General features: G+C 52.8%; 1 protein-coding gene across 4 annotated transcripts in view; it reads left to right on the plus strand.

The window, feature by feature from the left end:
• The window catches only part of ZMIZ1 (zinc finger MIZ-type containing 1), a 245263-nt gene that overhangs the window by 149513 nt on the left and 76517 nt on the right, over positions 1-19233 (plus strand). The window lies entirely within an intron of this gene.

Genomic DNA, 19233 nt, shown 5'->3' on the forward strand with positions numbered 1-19233 from the left:
GTGATCCGCCCATCTCGGCCTCCCAAAGTGCTGGGATTACAGGCTTGAGCCACCGTGCCAGGCCCAGAGTCAGCATTCTTAACCTTTATACTCCACTACCTTCATTCATTCCCCAAAAATTGTTTAAAATGTAACAAAATTGAACACAAAATGAATCACTACACTCAGGGTTCCGTATTGCAACTTTGTGATCACCTGCGGACCCTCTATTAAGCAGGGGCCGTGGAGAGTGCCAAGCAGCATTCTGTCTGGGAGGGCTTTGAGCACTTTTTAAAGATACAGTTTTATTTTACATTTCCCACCATCCTCATAACCTTGCTTAGGCCTCAGGCGCCCTGCTAGCTTTAAGCCGGACAGGCCTGTCACTTGCTAATTGTGTGGTCTCTGAGCCTCAGCTGATCTCTCAGGGAAGGCAGGAATGATAAGGCGACCCCTAACTTCAGGGGTCATTGTAAGTGCTAGAAATACATAAAGTGCCTAGCACCGTGTCTGGATATTATTAACATTCCTTATGGAGTCAGGACAAGCAGTTGAAAAAGCAAAAAAGAAACAGTTATTTCCTTTGTATAACAATAAAATGGATGTTTTCACTGAATTCATCAGTCAGTTCTTTGGAGTGTATATAGATACAGCCTTCATGAAAACGTTGTAAGGACATCTCACAATGTGTTTCCATAAATATGCTCAACTTATAATCTCCTGTGTGCGAGTTTGTGCCTCTTTCCATGTAAGTTTACAGTCTGCACATGTGGATGGCGCTGCACACGTAAGTGTGTGGTGGCCTCATTAGCCAATAGCTACTCTGAAACCCTTGGCCCGCCTGCGTTGGGATATTGCTGTCGTATTGAATTGCTTGCCAGAAAATGGTCTTGGAATCTCACAAGGGACATCTATTCCTGATGGAGTGTGCTGTTTTAATAATGACTTAAGTCAATACAGTGTTGACAAAGTAGAAATGACTTATCAAAGACATGTACCTCTTGACTGCCCATACCGTGCAGGCACCCGGCAAGGGCTGAATTTACAAGGGCAACTAAACAGAAAAGGTCCTGCCTCGAGAAACTCACAGTGCAGAGCAGGGGCCAGTAAGCTTTTTTCATCAAGGGCCAGACAGTATATATCTTAGGCTTTGGGAGCTCTGTGAAAGCTGCCATAGATAGTACGTAGAGGAATGGGGTTGGCTGGTTCCACGAAAACTTTATTTATGAAAACAAGTGCTGTATGCAGTGGCTCACCCCTATAATCCCAGCACTTTGGGAGGCTCAGGCAGGTGGATCACTTGAGTTCAGGAGTTCGAGACCAGCCTGGGTAACATGGTGAAACCCCATCTCTACAAAAAAATACAAAAATTAGCTGGGTGTGGTGGTGCACGCCTGTGGTCCCAGGCTGCTTGGGAGGCTGGGATGGGAGGATCACTTGAGCCTGGGAGGTGGAGGTTGCAGTGAGTCAAGATCGAGCCACTGCATTCCAGCCTGGGTGATAGAGCAAGACCCTATCTCAAAACAACAGCAGCCAAGAAACCAGAACAAAAAATCCAAGTGATTAACTATACTTCCTGATCCCTAGTCTAGAGGGAGAGGAAAACATTGATCAAATAATTAGAGGTGTGTGTGTGTGTGTGTGTGTGTGTGTGTGTAAGCTCAAGCTGTGATAAGTGCCTTGAAGGAAAAGTGAAGGATGGCAAGGGGGTGTTGTTGAGGGCAGACCACTCTGGGGTTGTAGCAGTCTCCCCCGAGACCCAAAGGTTGATAAGTGAAGAAAACGAGAAAGAGCATCTTTGCAGTTGAGGGGACAGCCTGTGCAAAGGTGTTGAGGTGGAAGGGGAGCATGCACAGCTTTTTTGTCAGAACTAAGAGAAAGGCAGTGATTCTGGAGCCCAGAGGCAGGGGGTACATGGCAAAGGCGAGGCTGGAGAGATCAGCAGCAGCGGAAACATTCAGGGCCTGTCTTGGAGGTCACGGTCTTTGTCCTGAGAGTAATGGGAACATGGCTAAATGCTCATTTTGTGACGATGGCTCTGGCTATAAAAGAACAGGTTGCACGGGGGCTGGAAGCCCACCTGGATGTAGGTGGCCAGTTGACAGATCACTGGGGAGGTCGGGGTGAGGATGATGGTGGCTGGATCAGGAAGACGAGAGGGGAATGGAGACAGAGGGATATTTAAGAGGCAAAACTATGCCACAGAGGCAGAAGGAGACCTGGAGAATGGGCTTTCCCAAGAGCCCAGCGCCTCTCCAGAGGAGCAGTAGAGACTCAGGTCTCCGTGCAGCCCCTCCACAAAGGGTCACTGAAACCCCTGCCCTGCTGGCACGTGCTGGGCATTCTCATATGTTTTGTGGCAGTGCTCAGCTTTGTGAGACGCGGAATACTATCTACATTTATGGATGAAGAAATGGAAGCTTAGAGAGGTCCTATGACTTCCCTGAGGTCACCCAACTCATAAGTGATGGGCTGGAACCTGAACTCCTAGCCCCCTGGCTGCAGGCCCAGGGCTCTGCCTGCCCCATCACAGCAGGCCTGGGCAGCCCTCCATTTCTGTTGGAGAGAGCCCTTCATGCTGCTCAGGGGTCTCTAGCAAGGCCTCTGAGTGGCATTCCCAGCATCACTTCTTCGCTTGAAACAGGGATTTGTTCTTTCCTCCCTCTGCACCCCTGCTTGAACACAGCCTTTATAATTTAGAAAGCCCTTTCCCATGCATTGTGTCTGTGAACTCACGTGACCCTCTGACACTACACAAGCTCCCAGGAGATGAATTCTCAGTGCACCCGTTCTGCAGCTGAGAACACTGAGGCACAGCAGTGCCTGTGGCTTGGCCATCCTTGAATTTCCTTATTAGGAGTCAAACCCTTGTCAGTGCCGACAGCCATGACTAACTACCTTTCAAGGCCACTCCTCCAGACATACGGGTTCTTGGGATCCCAGTCACCCCCTGCTTGCCCCATCTTCTGGAAAGGAAAGGGGGCCAGTCTGAGTGGGGAGCCTCCACCTGCTGGTTTTATTTGAGGGGTGAAGGGCCTGCCAGGGACAGGCTGGGCCATAAGAGGGGTGGAGGCCATGGCAAGCCAAGCTGGGACCCCAAGTCCCAGATATGGCACCGGCGCCGGGCCTCCTCTTGGCCACCTGTCCGAGCTGTGGCCTCGTCTGTGAAGACAGCTGACGTCATGGGCTGCCTGTGAGGATGCAGTGGGACCCCCTATATGGGAGTGAGGAAGGGGCCCAGTTAATACCTGACACACACTAGGGGCCAAGTAAATACGACCCTCCAGCCTTCCTCCTCTGCTTCCGTGTGTCTGTCTCTTAGCCAATGTGACTCCCAGCCTCTCTAAGGCCCTTTCTGTGGCAGCAAGCCTGTTTCCCACTGGCCTGTCTCCCCTTGTCTCTGTGCATGTGCATGACCTGCAGTGACCCTGCCCCTGGGCACAGCCCCAGTGTGCCTGTGTGGGGTTGGCCACTCCCACCTGCCCAGCCCACTCCCAGGGAGACCTCTGCAGTTCCAGAACTCGCTCCAGCCCCCAAGCCCCTTCAGCCAGCGTGGACCACCTGTCCACCCTCCTGCCTTTGCACACCTGTCTGACATGCCTGTGCAGTTCCGCCCTCCCAGGGCTCCCCACTCTGTTCTCTCTTTGGTCTCGGTGTCTGTAGGTCTGTCTCTAGGCAGCGGCCCCTGTCGGTCTCTAGCTTCCCATGGCTTTCTCTGCCTTCCTGGGTTTCTCTGGGTCTCAGACTCTCTCCCTCTGTACGTCTGTGTGTATGGTGTGTGTGTGGCTGTGTATGTTTGTGTTGGGGAGAGTATATGACTTTGTATGTGGGTGTGTGCCTGTGTACCTGTGCATGTCTCTGTGTGTGTCTGCATAGCTGTGTACGTGTGTGTATCTGTGCATGCTATGTATGGCTATGTACGTGTACATGGCTGTGTCCATGGTGTGTGTCTATGATGTATGTGTACCTGTGTGCGTGTCTGTGTGTGCGTGGTTGTGTATGTGTGTGTATCTGCATGGTGTTTGTGCATGGCTGTGTATATGTACATGCTTATCTGTGTCTGCATGCATGTTTTCTGTGCGTAGGTGCATGCCTGCATGAGTCGCCCTGGCGCTGCGTCCCCCTGTCAGGAGGCCAGGCCAGCCAAGGAGGGCCAGGATGAGATCATGCAGTGAGCGAGCTTGGAGCGGGGCTTTGTCAGGAGAGCTGGCGGTGAGCCGGCCGTGGTGCAGGAGCACGTGTGTGCATGTGCGTGCATGCATGCGTGTGTGTGTGTGTCCTGGGAGAGTGCTAAGGAGGCGAGTGCAGGCAGTCATTGCAGCAGCCGCCAGGCAGGCGGCTCCATGCGGCCCTGGACGCCCAGCCCCCAGCTCTTTGTTCTGGTGCAGCCTTTAGCCTCAGAGCGCGCTCACAGGAGCACGTGCGTGCGCGGGCGGGATCCTCCTCCTCACCAGGCCCCCTACCTCCTCAGTACAGAAGGTCACCTGTCCGGCCCGGCATCCTGATACTCCCTTGATTCTCCCCAGGCCTGGCCTTAGCATTGCCCCACCCCCACCCTCCATGCCAGCCCAAGGGGACTTGGCGGCAGCACTGAAATGTCAGCCTCCTCAGCACCGAGCAGTCCCATGCCTGCTGGCATCGTGGGCACCAGCACCAGGCTGTCACCATGTCGAGGTCCCCAAGAGCCTTCTGCCTGTCTCAGCTCCTGTCCATGCTTGAAGAAAGCCGTATGGCCTCAGCTGACCCGTGAGCAGCCAGTCGCTGTTGAAATAATCGAATAGGGAGTGCCGGAGCCTAGGGCCCAGAGAAGGGAAGGACGCAGCCCAAGTCCTAGCGAGGCAGGGCCAGAGTCCAGAGGATAGCCCGCATGCCTGCTGCCTTCTCCCGCCCTTCCTGTCTGCCTGAGGCAGGCCTCACAGTTGTGGGCTCCCACCCTCATGCTATTGGCGGAGTCAAAACGCAGAGAGAACAGCAGGTACAGGAGGCCTTGGGGCTTCCGCAGGATGTCCTGAGACAGGTCATCAGAACTCAGGAGAGTGGTCAGAACTGGAAGAACTGCCACCACTGAGGAGGAGGCCGGTTTTCCTTAAGGATGAGTGACTGGTGGCTGTCAATCAGAGTACACAGACTGGCTGCCCACAGACACCTGAGGTTGGACCCCTCAATTTTTTTTTTTTAATGCATACAAGTTGCCAGCATTTACTGTTTAGGAAATTTGTACAGTAGAGTCAAATGCCTGGCTTCCTTTGAGTGGGAATCTTGGACCCGCATCCTCACAGCTGACTGGGACTGACGGGGTGGTGGTGGCTAACCTCTGGGACAGGCGCTGTGCCCTCCCCATCCCTCTCTATTGTCTCACATGCAAGGCCTTCCCCACCGTTGGAAACCAGCCCTGTGGACATGAGTGTTTCTGACCTCTGTTCCAAGGACACCCTCACACAACAACGCAGCAGCCCGAGTCCTGGGTCCCACGCAGAGTGGATTGCTTACTTTTTGTCCACAAACATCTCCTCAGCCTGGTTTCCCCGGTGTTTTGACAGTCCCCAGAGAAGCTGACAACCATGGGAAATGTCAGCAGATCACAGGAGCAGGGCTGAGACATGCCCTGGGCCCCTGGCCAGCCTGGGAGGTAAAGAATCAGGAATGCAAGGGGGTCCATGTCTCGCCCTTCCTGGCTGTGACCTGTGGTCCATGGAGAGAGTGCTTGGGAGAGGCTGGGTACTTCATTGGAGCTCTCAATCCCAGGGAGCTTCTATAACAACTGGTGCAGCAGCCCCAGGGCTCAGAGAAAGACCCTGACCCCAAGGGCCCTGGAGAGTGCCCCAGCCTTCAGATTGTTGGGAGAGGCACAGGCGTCAGAGACCAGCCAAGTCATTTCTATCTCTTCTGCTCAGGACACCTTAAGCCAGGCCATAAGCCACTGTTTCAACTTCTGTCTTTGAAAGCCAGCCCTCTTGCTGTCACCTAGCTGAATGGTGGACTCTCAGACCCCACGGTGGTGGGGACATTCCTGGTCTCTGTTGGTGGCTTGACTCCGATCTCCACCTCACGCCTCCCTTGTGGCTGCTCTCCACCCCTCTCTGCCTCTGCCCACCCTAGAACGTGCATCCGCCTTCCCTTCACTGGGAGGACAAATGGCCTTATTCAGGGACACCCTGCCAGAGCTGTCTCTCTAAGACAAAGCTGTGCGCAGCAATCCGTGAAAAACAGCTCTCGGCTGCCCAGCGAGCAGGCAGGATTGGTGGGTGCAAATTGCAGGGGGTTTGTTACCAGCTGTCGGTGCCCCAGAGACAGCAGGCAGGCAGGCCCTTGCCCTTGAAATGCCAGCCGCCTGGCAGGCTGGGGCACCTTTTCAAGGCCGGGACAAACTTCCTCCTGGACACCGGCCCCCACCCCCACATCCGAGCTCAGCAAAACTGGGATGTTGGGAGGGATTTGGCTTCCTTCCTCCTGCTGGGCTGTCTCCACCGCCCCGGGTCAGGTGTCCCTAGAAAGGGCTCTGGATTTCATCACCCGGCCTCTCGGAACTGACTCATGGTCAGATCTGTTTAGTGGACGAAACCTGTTCACGCGCTCACCTCCCTCTGTTTCACTGCCATGGGAAAGGCGCTCTTATCAGCATGCCCATTAATAGAGGAGGAAACTGAGGCTCTGAGAGAAGACACAGACCCAGGTCACATGGCTTCTGGTACTGGAAGCAGGACTGATTTCCGAGATGGTCAGATCTGGAGCCCAGGGAACCACCTCCCTCTGAATAACCCTGGGTGAACTGGTGGGTGGCCTGGCCTGGGCCAGGGGCCCTGGCTCCCGTCCCCTCCCCCACCTCCCTGAGGGATGAGGCCTGAGATCCGGTGGCCTCACTCTGCTCTTGGAGAAAAGGGATGGTTTATGCACACAGTGTTCCCAGGCCAAGGAATTGGGGGGAGGGGCAGCTGTGATGGTCCCTGGGGTTCCAGGAATGAGCAGTGGGGAGGGGCCCTGCCATGCCCAGAATGAGAAAGGGCAGATGTGGAAACAACTTCCAGGCTATTTCTATGGCCATTAAAACGAGGTCTCTAAAGAATGATGACTGTGGGAATGCTTACGTGTCATATTAACTTTCTAGAAGGATAAAAAGTGCTAGACTTAGTATGATCCCAGCCAGGTACAAAAACAAAATGTACATGTATTTAGGCACAGGCACCAGAAGAGAATATACCAGAATGTCAACTTACAAGTAATGGATCTATCTGGATGGGGCTAGGGGGTGACCCTTTTCTTTGTTTCCCACATTTTCTTCTTTCTGTTTTTAAGCAGAAGCAGCAGCGGTCGTGGGTTTCTTCAGAGTTATGGTTGGAGTTGGCAGGGGCGGGGTGAGAAGGAGAACCGGCAGCTCCTGGCCGGCTCAGCAGTTCTCCTAGCGCAGCCCTCTCTGGTTTCCCAAGAGCTCCAGGGGACAGCCTCTCATCTGGGGGATTAGCTCATCGCTGGCCCCCCTGCCCACAGAGCGGGGGTGTGCACAAGGATACTCTGGGCCGAGCCAGTGGGTACCTGCTTTCCATGCCTGTCCAAAATGAGAGGGGAGCCTGGAGAACGGGACCCTAAGAAGGGCCTGCTTCTGTTACCAGGGCCCTCAGCCGCCTACCTCCTATGCCGCCCCACGGCCACCTGATTGGGACAGGGGATCTGCACAGTGAGTGGGAGTAGGGATTAACGAGGTCTGTAGTAGGGGAAGGCCAGGCTGCTGCAGGCATTGTAGCCAGATGATGTGTGTCTGAGTCAGAGGCAGAGCCTGCGGTGAGGATTCCAGTGCAAGTTGTTCCTTTAGGATCCCAGAAAGCACTGATCGAGAAGTGGAGGAAATGAGATGGGGAAGGGAAGGAAGTCAGTGAAAAGAGTGGCCAGGAAGCACGTAACCTGCTGTGGACACCTGGGGCTCAGTCCTGCTGGGAGTGCTGGCAGCTAGAATGTGCTCCTTACCCACCTGAGAGGTAAGGAGGAGGAAGCATTTCTCCACCATCTCTCCACCATTATTGGGCGAGGTCGGCTTGAGGTTGGGGAGCAGGTGGATGAACCCTTGGCACTCAGGTTAGCAGAAAATGCCCAGGCAGAGGCTATGTAGAAGAGGCACCCACAGTGCCTGCAACAAGATGCTTTCCAGACTCAGTCACTGGCATCACACCCTCATTATCTCTGCCGTAGTTCAGTACCGCTTGTATTAAGATTAAGTTCTTAATATTTCTTTTTTTTGAGACAGAGTCTTGCTCTGTCGCCCAAACTGGAGTGCAGTGGCCGGATCTCAGCTCACTGCAAGCTCCACCTTCCGGGTTTACGCCATTCTCCTGTCTCAGCCTCCCGAGTAGCTGGGACTACAGGCGCCCGCCACCTCACCCAGCTAGTTTTTTTGTATTTTTTTTAAGTAGAGACGGGGTTTCACCGGGTTAGCCAGGATGGTCTCAATCTCCTGACCTTGTGATCCGCCCGTCTCGGCCTCCCAAAGTGCTGGGATTACAGGCTTGAGCCACCGCGCCCGGCCTGAGTTCTTAATATTTCTTAAAGGAAATGTTATATTGCTTCCTTAAATGGCAGATCAGTCTCCCTTACCACATTCCGAAACTGCCAAAATAAAGACAACAGATACCATACCTCGTCTCCTAGTTTAGCTACAGGTGACTGCTCAGTGATGGAGGGTGAGCCATTTCTCTGCTAGTTAAAAAGGGAGGTGATGGCTGGGTGCAGTGGCTAGCTCCTGTAATCCTAGCACTTTGGGAGGCTGAGGTGGGAGGATCACTTGAGGCCAGGAGTTTGAGGCCAGCCTGGGCATCATAGTGAGACATCTCTACCAAAAAAAATTTAATTAAAAAAAAGGGGGAGGTGAAGGGTGAAGGGGTTTAGAAAGGCTTAAAGACCACTGAGCACCAAGCTACTGAGCCTGTCCTGTGAGAAACAACAGCATGCCAAAGATGGAAAGACAGCTGAGGTTGCAGTGGTTCTCCCACTGGGAACTGTGACTACCTAAGCAACCTGGGAGGCCATATCACCTAGACCACACTTGAGGGTGCCCTAGTTAAGAAGTGTGGCTCTGAAGGAGGCTCCGGGGCCTGGAGTAGGCTGCGCCCCACCCAGCAGCCATCTCATCCTTAGTGTGGTCCATCTACAGCATTTCTCTGCCTTCACGGCTGCAGGAAGAATGATGAGGCTGTGGGTGTGAAAGTGCCTCTTAAAATAAAAAATACTAAACTGGAATTTTAAGGGCGAGGGACGATAAGCTTCTTGTGCCAGGCCCACCTCATGCTAAGCACAGGGCTTACAAACACATACACATGCAATACACACAGTGCCTTCTCTCCTGATTTGAAATAAGTGAATGTTCCCATTCTGTGGGTGGGAGATGGCAGTAACCGTGCAGGCCACACAGCCCTTAACCCTCCCTTCCATGTCCAACCCTATGACTCCTCCAGATGAGCTTGTTCCCATTTTAAGGAAAAAATGGAGGCTCTGAGGGGTGGGGAGGTGGTCTTGGCAAGGGCAGAAGTGGGATCAGAGCTCTGGCCAGGCCATCCATGCATCTCTGCAGGTCACCAGGGACTCGGTGGTGCTCCCGAGGAGCTGGAACAGCTTCTCTGGAGATGCGGGGCCACAGGTATCATCGTGCCTGCCTTCCCAAGCCTTCCTGCATCTGCCTCTAGCCACCCTACCTATGGGTGCACTCAGGACAGAGGTCCTGCCAAAACAACCCCCACCAGCACTGCCCCAGGTTGCCCTGAGGATGCCATGGCTGCCCAAGGAGTTAATAAAGCCATTGGCAGCAATTAATTCTGCAGAGGAAAGAGCCAGGTAAGAGGATTAAGGAAGGCAGAGCTTTGGTTTTAAGATGGAGCTTAGCATTCTCGCCCCCAGAGAAGGGATTTCAGGGGATTCGAGGGTGTGAGAGTGAAATGGAGCAGGGCCTCGGCAGAGGGCGGGCAGGCTGGTTGTGGAATGTTTTAACCAAGTGTTGCAAGCCACAGTCTTGTAAATACCTTGTAAATACCAAAGTATGTACTTTCTGGGTTAGACAGACAGATAGGCATTAATGATGATACGGTTATCATCAGTTTTGCCTCTTTAGACATACAGAGCCAGGACAGGTCGGGGAAGGGCATCTGGATTAGGAAAAGATCTGATTCCTAGCCTCTTTCAGTCATGATACAGCTGACGTTAAGGTCTGCATTTTCTCTGTAACATGCACTGCCTTGAGTATCCATGAACTCACTTATCCCACATGGTGATCCCAGATACTCATATCTACCTCATTTTACAGATGAGGAAACAGAGGTTTAGATACATTAAATAATTTGACCAGGGCTTTCTGGCCAAAAAGAGCCAGAATTGTGATTCAAACAAGAGTATTCAACCCCAAAGCCACCAGCTGCCCCTGCTGTCTATGAACAGGTGAAAATGAAGTCCTGGGAAAGACACACTAATGATTTGAGAGCTGCCAAAGATCACCTGAGCTGCTTGCCAGTGGAGGCCTTAAGTGTTTGACAATGATTTGTCCTTGCTGGTAGGTTAAACACCCTCCCATCTTTGGGCTCATTCAAACACTCACGGTCCCTGGGATGAGGAATAGCAGAGAGCCTGGGTCAACCCCAGTTTCAAATATTTTTTCCAGAAACCGTTCAGCTGTTGCATAGAGAAGAATAGTCATTAAAAAGCATGGATTCTGGAGCAGCCTGTCTGGGTTTGAATCCCACCCAGCCCTCTGCTCGCCAGTTCTGAGACCTTAGAAGAGTCAGTTAACTTATTTGTGCCATGGCTTTCTCATTTGACCAAAGGGGATTATAATGATGCCTAGCTCATACGCTTTAAGGGAGTTAAGGTCTATACGTGCTTAGAACAGGGCCAGGTGTATAGGACATGCTGTATATGCGTGAGAAATTTTATTCCAGCGTATTGGCATTCATGCTCTCTGCAATGCCTCTCATACCTGGAGATAGCACAAAACCTAGTGTTGTGAAAATATGGAACCCTTATGTGTAGGTAGGGCCAAGGTAAATGCCAGCCACGCCACCTCCAAGGGTGTGGAGATGAGTGGGACCCTGTTAACTAAGGTGGGGTAAATGGGGCCTCCAAGACAGCAGAGGCTTAAATGAGAATTCATCCCGTCAGGCACGGTGGCTCATGCCTGTAATCCCAGCACTTTGGGAGGCCGAGGCGGGTGGATCACGAGGTCAGGAGATCAAGACCATCCTGGCTAACATGGGGAAACCCCGCCTCTACTAAAAATACAAAAAAAAAATTAGCTGGGTGTGGTGGCAGGCACCTGTAGTCCCAGCTACTCGGGAGGGTGAGACAGGAGAATGGCATGAACCCGGGAGGCGGAGCTTGCAGTGAGCCGAGATCACGCCACTGCACTCCAGCCTGGGCGACAGAGCGAAAACTCTCTCTCAAAAAAAAAAAAAAAAAAGAATGCATCCCCCCTTTCCCCAGAAAAGAATCTGAGCCACTGTGCAGGAGGCAGGCAGCCCTGCAGAAGGGGAAAGTAGAGAGCTGGCAGAGGGAGACCGGACAGGGCCCACAGCACCCTGTCTGTGCCCTGGGCAAGGAATGTTTGAAGGCCTCTGTCTCACCATTCCCATCCTGTCTGTGCCCTGAGTGAGGGAAACTTTGAGGGCTTCTATCTCGCCAAGTCTTCCCAGCAGCCCAACCCAAAATTATTTAAAGATTGGTAAGAGGAAGAGAAAGTAACATTTAAAGTACCATTTATTGAGCTACTGCTTCATGCCATGCATTGCTACTGGGTATTTTGTGATCCTTGTGAGAATCCAACCCATTCTATAGATTAGGAAACTGACGCTCAAAGAGATTTATTCACTCGTCCAAAGTAGCTCAACCCTTTGTATAACAGGCAAGGGATTAGTGAAGACATAGCTCTGAGTGGATGGATGTGTGGGCCCTTGAGTCTGAAGAGAAGAAGGAAGAATCAAGAGATTGGGGGAGGAGGGGTGTTGACCTGGGCCTGCCCCAACCCCAAGTACAGTGCTCCTTCTCCTCCTCCGTGGTTGTGCCCTCTTCTCTTCCTCCTTCCCTGGGGTCAGACTCATTGTGAATGTGCCTCTCGCCTGTTCCCAGGGCCCATCTGGCACACAGGGGCAGGGAGGAAAGCTCAGGCCAACAGACCCCTGCCCTCTTGCCCCTGTGAGCTGCCCAGGTCAGCGTGTATGGCAGAGCAAGGGCTCGGAGGTGGGGGTTCAGGCCCTGTAAATGAGTCTCTGCCTGCAGGCCCCTAGCCCCTCCTTGCCTCCACCCTTTCAATGGTCCCTAAGTCAGGGCCAGCTTCTAGTATGGGGCTAGTCTCAGGCTATGTAGAGCCCAGTGCTGGAAACCAGAATGAGGGGTAGCCTAGGGCAGAGACCTGAGCTTAGGCTTCAAGATCAGGCTGACGTGGGTCTGGTTTAGCTCTGCGATTTCCAAGCTATATGTATCCCCGGCCTCATCTCCCAGCCTCTCATGAAATGATAGGTACCAAGTATGTAGCATAAACTGTCATCTCATGAGGGCTCTGCATGTAATAGTTCTGATTATTTTGAAGTCCTACTTTACAGTGCAGGCTCTGAGACCTACTTGCTATGTGACTCTATGCAAATCACTCTCTCCTCTGAGCTTGGGGTCCCACAGATCTAGAATCCAGCTCTCCTGGCTGGAGCAGCAGCAATTCTGTTTCCATGGTAACCCAGCTGTCTCTCCAGGGACCATCTGGATCTCCTCACCCTGACAAGGTGCGGCCGAGGCAACCAGGTGTTTGTGTTTTGCAGTGGAAGCTCTGCAAGGTGGTAATTCCCCTCACTGGGGACAGGGCGGTGGCCAGGCAGATGGCTGGAGGGAAGCAGAGCCTCCTTGCCGGCTGTCTGTGCTGTTCTGGGCCCAGAGAGACTCAGAACCCAGAGCTCGGGAAGTCTGGCCGAGGCTTTCCTTGAAGAGTTATTAACAGATGCTTCATTATATTCCTAGGAAAGCTTCCTGGCTTGTTGAGGCTGGCCAGGTGAGAAACACTGCCTGGGGCTGGACTCCTGTAGGGAATTCCAGAGGACCCAGTCTCACCTGTTTGGGATGAAGAGACACTATTGTCTCTGCAGGAAACAGGAATTACTGGGGGGAAACATTAGCAATCTGCCTTTCAAACAGGCACATAATTATAATGACGGCAGAGACTCAGCGCACAGGATAAGCTAAATTCACCCCTTCAGTGTGAGCTGATGGGTAGCTATTAAGTGCAGACTCTGTGATCCGTGCTTAGGGGACCTTGTACTCCCAAGGAGCTCACAGACCCAGACCTGGCAGGGACATGCTTAGGAAAAGATGGTGTCAACAGACCCACAACACAGAACCACGCTGTGGGGTGGGGAAGCAGAGAGTCGGAACCAGCCACTTCCAGCAGGAAGTTTCCAATCTGGACTGAGTTGTGACAGTGAGGGGACAGTCATCTGCGATCAGTTTACATAGGTGAGCCCCTTGACTTAAAACAGCCCGCAAGGGGGATCCCCTGTGCTTTTTTTCCAGATGCGGAAACTGAGGCTCAGAGAGGTTTAGTCCCATGCCAAGGGTCACACAGCTAGGGAGGGACTGAGCCAGGATCAGAACTGGCTGATTGCACCCTGTGTGGGGATGCTGCCCTCCTCCTTGGGTTGCTCCAGGAGGCTCCGGCTGAGCAAAACAGTTCTCTGCCTCTGTCCTTTTGGCTCTTTCTCTCTCTCTCCGCCCCGCTTTCTCCTTCCTTTCTTTCACTCTCCTTCTGTCTCCTTTCTTCTCCTCTCCCTCTCTCCCCCATTTCCTTTGTCTCTCCCCTTTCCCCTTGGGACCACTGCTCCGTGCACCATGGGTCCTGCTGCTGGGCTCTGCCAGGGTCATCTGCAGCATCTGCTCTAGGTGACGGGCTGCTGCCCTGCTCCAGCCCTGGGCCACGCCCCCACAAATGCCTGCTGTTGTTTAGCTCTGCCCCCTCCTGAGGACCCTCAGCCAAGGAAGTGACATCATTGCATACATTCCCATTTCCTCCAGGCTCCGTGTGGTCTTGAGCCCACTCTCAGATGTGCGTCCCAGATGTTTAGAATCACTTCCTCCCAATTAAGCGTCTACCGGGAGGCGAGGGGCCCTCCTGTGTGCAGGGCCCATGTCTGTTCAAAAGGGTCTCGAAAGAGAGAAAATGGTAACTCCTCCCTGCACAGACGGCGGGAAAGTGGTGTGTTGTTGAGCTCCCTGGGTAAGCCAGGAAGCCAGCGCTCTGAAGCGTGCTGGATGCGTTGGAAGTGGTGCCTGTGCTTGATTGTCCACCCCGTGTGGAAGCACGAGGATGCGCAGGTGTCCCAGTGGTCTCCAGGGAGAGATTTGAGTGTCATACCCTGGAGACAGGGCCTCTGTGCCTGGTTCTCCTCCCTCTCCAAATGGAAAGAACTGTGGGAGGAGAAAAACAAAAGAGAAGAAAGACACTGCTCCTCTAAAGAAGGAGGGCACAGGTGCCAAAGTGGCCCCATGGGTCAAGTCCAAGGGTGCGGACCCCTCCTCCAGGGACACTCATGCCCTGCTTGGACCTAGGCTAGGGTTTGAGGTTCTGGTCCTGGGGTGCCTTTGCTCTGTGTCAGAGTCACACGTCCACACAGCTAGGCAGGTGACACAAAGATGGCATCTCACTGAAGATACGGAAGTGATCAGGGGCACCAGAGTGCCGAGCCCCACCAAGGGGACAGCTGCTACACAGGGGCCACCTGAGGCCAAGCGTGACACACACGCAGAACTGCCAGCACTTGTGATTCTGCAAGAAGCTTGGAGTTTTTTTGTTGTTGTTTTTGTTTTCGTTTTGAGACAGAGTTTCACCCTTGTCACCCAGGCTAGAGTGCAATGGCGCGATCTCAGGTCACTGCAACTTCTACCTCCCAGGTTCAAGCCATTCTCTTGCCTTAGCCTCCCCAACAGCTGGGCTTGCAGGCAACCGCCACCATGGCTAATTTTTGTATTTTTAGTAGAGATGGGGTTTCACTTTGTTGACCAGGCTGGTCTTGAACTCCTGAACTCAGGTGATCCGCCTGCCTCAGCCTCCCAAAGTGCTGGGATTATAGGTGTGAGCCACCATGCCCAGCCTAGGAAGCCTGGTGTTTTTTGTTTGTTTGTTTTGAGACGGGGTCTCACTCTGTCACCTATGCTGGAGTGCAGTGGCACGATCTTGGCTCACTGCAACCTCCGCCTCCTGGGTTCAAGTAAATCTATCTCCGTCTCCCAAGTAGCCAGAATTATAAGCACACACCACCACACAAGGGCTAAAATACAATTTTTAGTAGAGATGGGGTTTCACAATGTTGGCCAAGCTGGTCTCAAACTCCTGACCTCAGATGATCCACCCGCCTCAGCCTCCCAAAGTGCTGGGATTACAGGCGTGAGCCACCGCGCCCGGCCATGCCTGGTGTTTTTAATGCTATTGACCACTCCTGTGCAGCCAGCCAGTCCAGTGAGGCTGAGGCTGGATCTCGGGAGGCATTGGGTTGAAATCATTTGAGGAACAATGGACCGCTGACTGATGGGAGGAGGGTCAGTTTCTGAAGAATCTAGTGGAGGTTGGCCACCTTGAGCTTGCCTCCTGCTCTCCTGCTTTAGAGCTGTGTGACTTTAAGGAACTGACTTAACCTCTCTGAGCCTCAGCTGTTGCATCAGGAAAAGGGGTTAATTGTAACCCTCACTCGGTGCTGTTTGCATTGAGGATTAAATGGGAGGATATAAGGGAAAACTGTGCCCTGTATGTAGTGAAAACTCAGTGTCTTGTTTGCTACATCCCAATGACTGAGACAGAATAAGTGAGTGGGTAGTACTCCTGCACCCCCGCAAAAATCACTTATGGGAGGAAGATGGCTGGTATGGGAAGGGGAGGATACTGTGTGTTGGACAGGAAAGGGGAAGCAGGAAGACAATGTCTTTTTGGAGATCACAAGGTACATAATAATTCATAGGTAACATTATTGTTACTGTTCCTCTCTGACATGAATGTCAGAATGTAGAGGGCTTTGAGGATCACCTAGTCCAAGCCCCAGTTTAACCTGAAAAGAGACTGGCACAGGGTGGGGGATGCAATCTTCCCAGCATCCCTCATCGTACCAGGGGCAAGGCTGGCATTACTCCTGCTATTATTGCCACCATCCCCTTATGTGAAACCCTAACATCATCCTACTACTACTGCAAATCAATTAAGGAGTTACCGTGTTTTAGATGCTGGGCAAAATACTGCATGTACATCCTCTCCTTTCAGCTTTACGAAAATATTAAGATGCAGGTGCAGAAGGAATGTGAGCTAAACCCCCTCCTGCTTCTTCTGAGTTAGTGGCAAAGTGTGCCACTTTGAGCCAAAGTGGCAAGGTGTGCCACTTTGAGCCTCCATTTCCTCATCTGTGGAATGGGAACAGCACCACCTGTCCCCGGGGTTCCAAGCAGCCAAGGGGCTAAGTGATATGAAGTACTGATGCCCAGTACTGGTTCCAGGAATGTCTGGGGAATCTGGAGGCTGCCTCTTGGCTCCTGACTTCCAGCCCCAGCCCCCCCACCCCACCCCACCCCACCAAGGCCTCTGTCAGTACTGGTTGTTCCTCAGTGCAATTAGGTAATTAGGCCAAATTCAATTACACACCATACTCCCAGGTTTGTCTGGGGCCCAAGGGGGGCGTGGGCTCCCCATGTTGAGGGGGGGAGGGCAGCAGAAGCACTGGCTTGGTTCCCAGGGCTGGATCTTCCCACTGTGCCTCCCAGAATATTGCCTGCATTGCAGCTGGGGAAACTGAGGCAGGGAATAGGCAGCGTTGCTTGGCCCCTGCCTTTGTTCAGGCTGCTATAGCAAAATACCTTCGACTGGGTAACTTATAAACAATAGCAATTGATCACTCCCTGTTGTGGAGGCAAGATCAAGGCTCTGGCAGATTTGATGTCCAGTGAGGGCATGCTCGCCATAGATGGCGCCTTCTGGCTGTGTCCTCACATGGCACAAGGTGCAAAGAGCGCCCTCAAGCCTCTTTCATAAGGCACTGGTCCCATGCATGAAGGTGTATTCCTGATGACCTAATCCTCTCCCAAAGGCCCCAGCTCCTCATACCATCACAATGGATTAGATTTCAACACGTTAACTTAGAGGGTCACAAACACTCAGACCACAGCAACCCCAAACCATAGCATCCCCGGGGCTGAGATCACCATGCCTGATTTTTTTCCCTTCCTGGAGCGCTTCACCGCAGACTGCTGGTCTGCGGCTCACCCTCCCTTTCAAATTCATCAGCAGGGACCTGGCTCCTCATTCCCTGGAAAAGCCCAGATTGGTAGGGAGCTGGGGGCGGGCCTCAGCTGCCCTCTGCCACCCCTGGATTTGTGGCAGTCTCCCATCCTAGCTGCAGGCTGGCACCCAGCTGCTGCCCAACACTTTGATCAGTATATGGATCTTTTGGGAGGGCAGGGGCTCCAGTGAAGTTGGGCAAACCAGAGTGTATATATGTCTTTAAGGGACTTGCTGGGGGAATCAGGCGCGAGCAACCCAGGCTGAGGGCGGCAAGATGGCCCTCCTGGAGACCAGGCATGACACTTCTACGGACCACATCATTTGAGGCCTTGAATGCCAATCTAAAAAGCTTGAACTTGATATTGACACCCCTGAAGAGCTAAGGAAGGTTTTAGATAAGGGATGATGTGGTCAGATTTGTCTCAGCAGGTGGAGGAGGGACCTGGGTGCTAGAGGCAGAGAACACAGTTTGGAGGCTGGTGCAGTTGCCAGCACACGAGTCTGCTGGGGTGGAAATGTGCCGTGTGTGGAGGGAGAGAAGCAGAGGTGACTCCCCGGCAGTGCCTCGTGCCCACACCCTTCCCTGGGCCTCGGAAGCTCAGATGGTGACATGGCTGTTTTATGCTTGACTCTTGACTTACCAGTTCTGAAGATGGTACACAATACCTTTCCCAGGAAAAATGTCTTAACTTTGGATTTCACTCTGAAATGAAAGTGGTTTTATGGAATTTTTCTTATAAGTACAAAAATAATACATACTATGTATAGGACAATCAAGGAATACAGAAAATTATAAACAGAGTAAAGCTGACATCCCACCACTGTGGAATAACTTGGTGAATATCCATTAGTCATGCAAGAAACATTTAACATACTTAGTGGGTAAATGTACTTAACAGATAAACCGCAAATAAATATAGGAGAATGGAACCATAGAGGGCCTGCTACCTTGGAACCAGCGTCTTTGCCTTGACAAAATGATGTGTATTGTAGACCTCTTGCCTGGCCCACCTGTCAGCCTACTCCGGCCTTTACAAGGAATTAGCAGGAGTCAGTTCAATAATGACATTTCTTCTTGGAGCCTACCCAGCCACACTTGGGGAGGCCAGCGCCCCCGGCAGCAAAGAGAGGTATGGCATCTACGCTAGATGTCCTTATCTGGGGAGAGGGGATTAGGGTCCAGAGAGGGACAGTGACCTGCGCCTGGTCACACAGCAAGCTCACAAGCCCCTTTCCGGGTAGCATCTGTCTTAGTTGGGGACTTGGCCTCCCGGGCCAAGGAGCATGCACTTCTGCGAGCTCAGCTCTGCAGGTCCTGATCTCAACATCAGGCCTCCCACTCCTTGCCCTGCCCTGGCGGCCACCTTTGGATTTCCCCTAGACATTCCTATGCAGCCTGTCAGCTCACGTCCAGAGCCCCTGGAGGTGGGGGATACCTGGGACCACACTGGGGAATGAAGGAAGCCGCTGGCTCCCCTCGTCTGCCATGGACCAGGAACAAGGGGCTGGAAGGGAGCAGGCGCTCGGAGAACCTCCTCTCACACAGGGTGATGGTGAAAGGAAGGCAGGAAGGTCACACCAGGTGATGAAGGACTCCTGGCAAACTTTCACGGGCTTGGGAGGTTCCTAAAAGTGCGCAATTACTGCCCAGAGCACACCGAGGTGCTGGGGCTTGCTTCTCAACCACCTTTCCTCTACTTTTACCTCTCCTACCACCCCACAGCAGACCTCAGAAGCCATAAGCCCACCAGTACAGGGTCCCTTCTGTAATTCTCCATCCTCAGCTCATACGCCTCAGGTGACAGGCTGCTCCCTGCTACTCCCTCGCAGCCCTGACTATCAGAAATTCCTTCCTTCTTTTGAGCCCAAATCAGGTTCCCCCACCCATCTTCAGGATGCACGTGACTCCCACAGTAGGGGAAGGAAAGAGCCAACAAGTCCAGATCTAACCCTGACCTCCCTGTGAGTAAGAGGTACCGAGTAGGGTGGAC

Source organism: Piliocolobus tephrosceles, chromosome 9, assembly GCF_002776525.5.
Source record: "Piliocolobus tephrosceles isolate RC106 chromosome 9, ASM277652v3, whole genome shotgun sequence".
NCBI lineage: Eukaryota > Metazoa > Chordata > Mammalia > Primates > Cercopithecidae > Piliocolobus > Piliocolobus tephrosceles.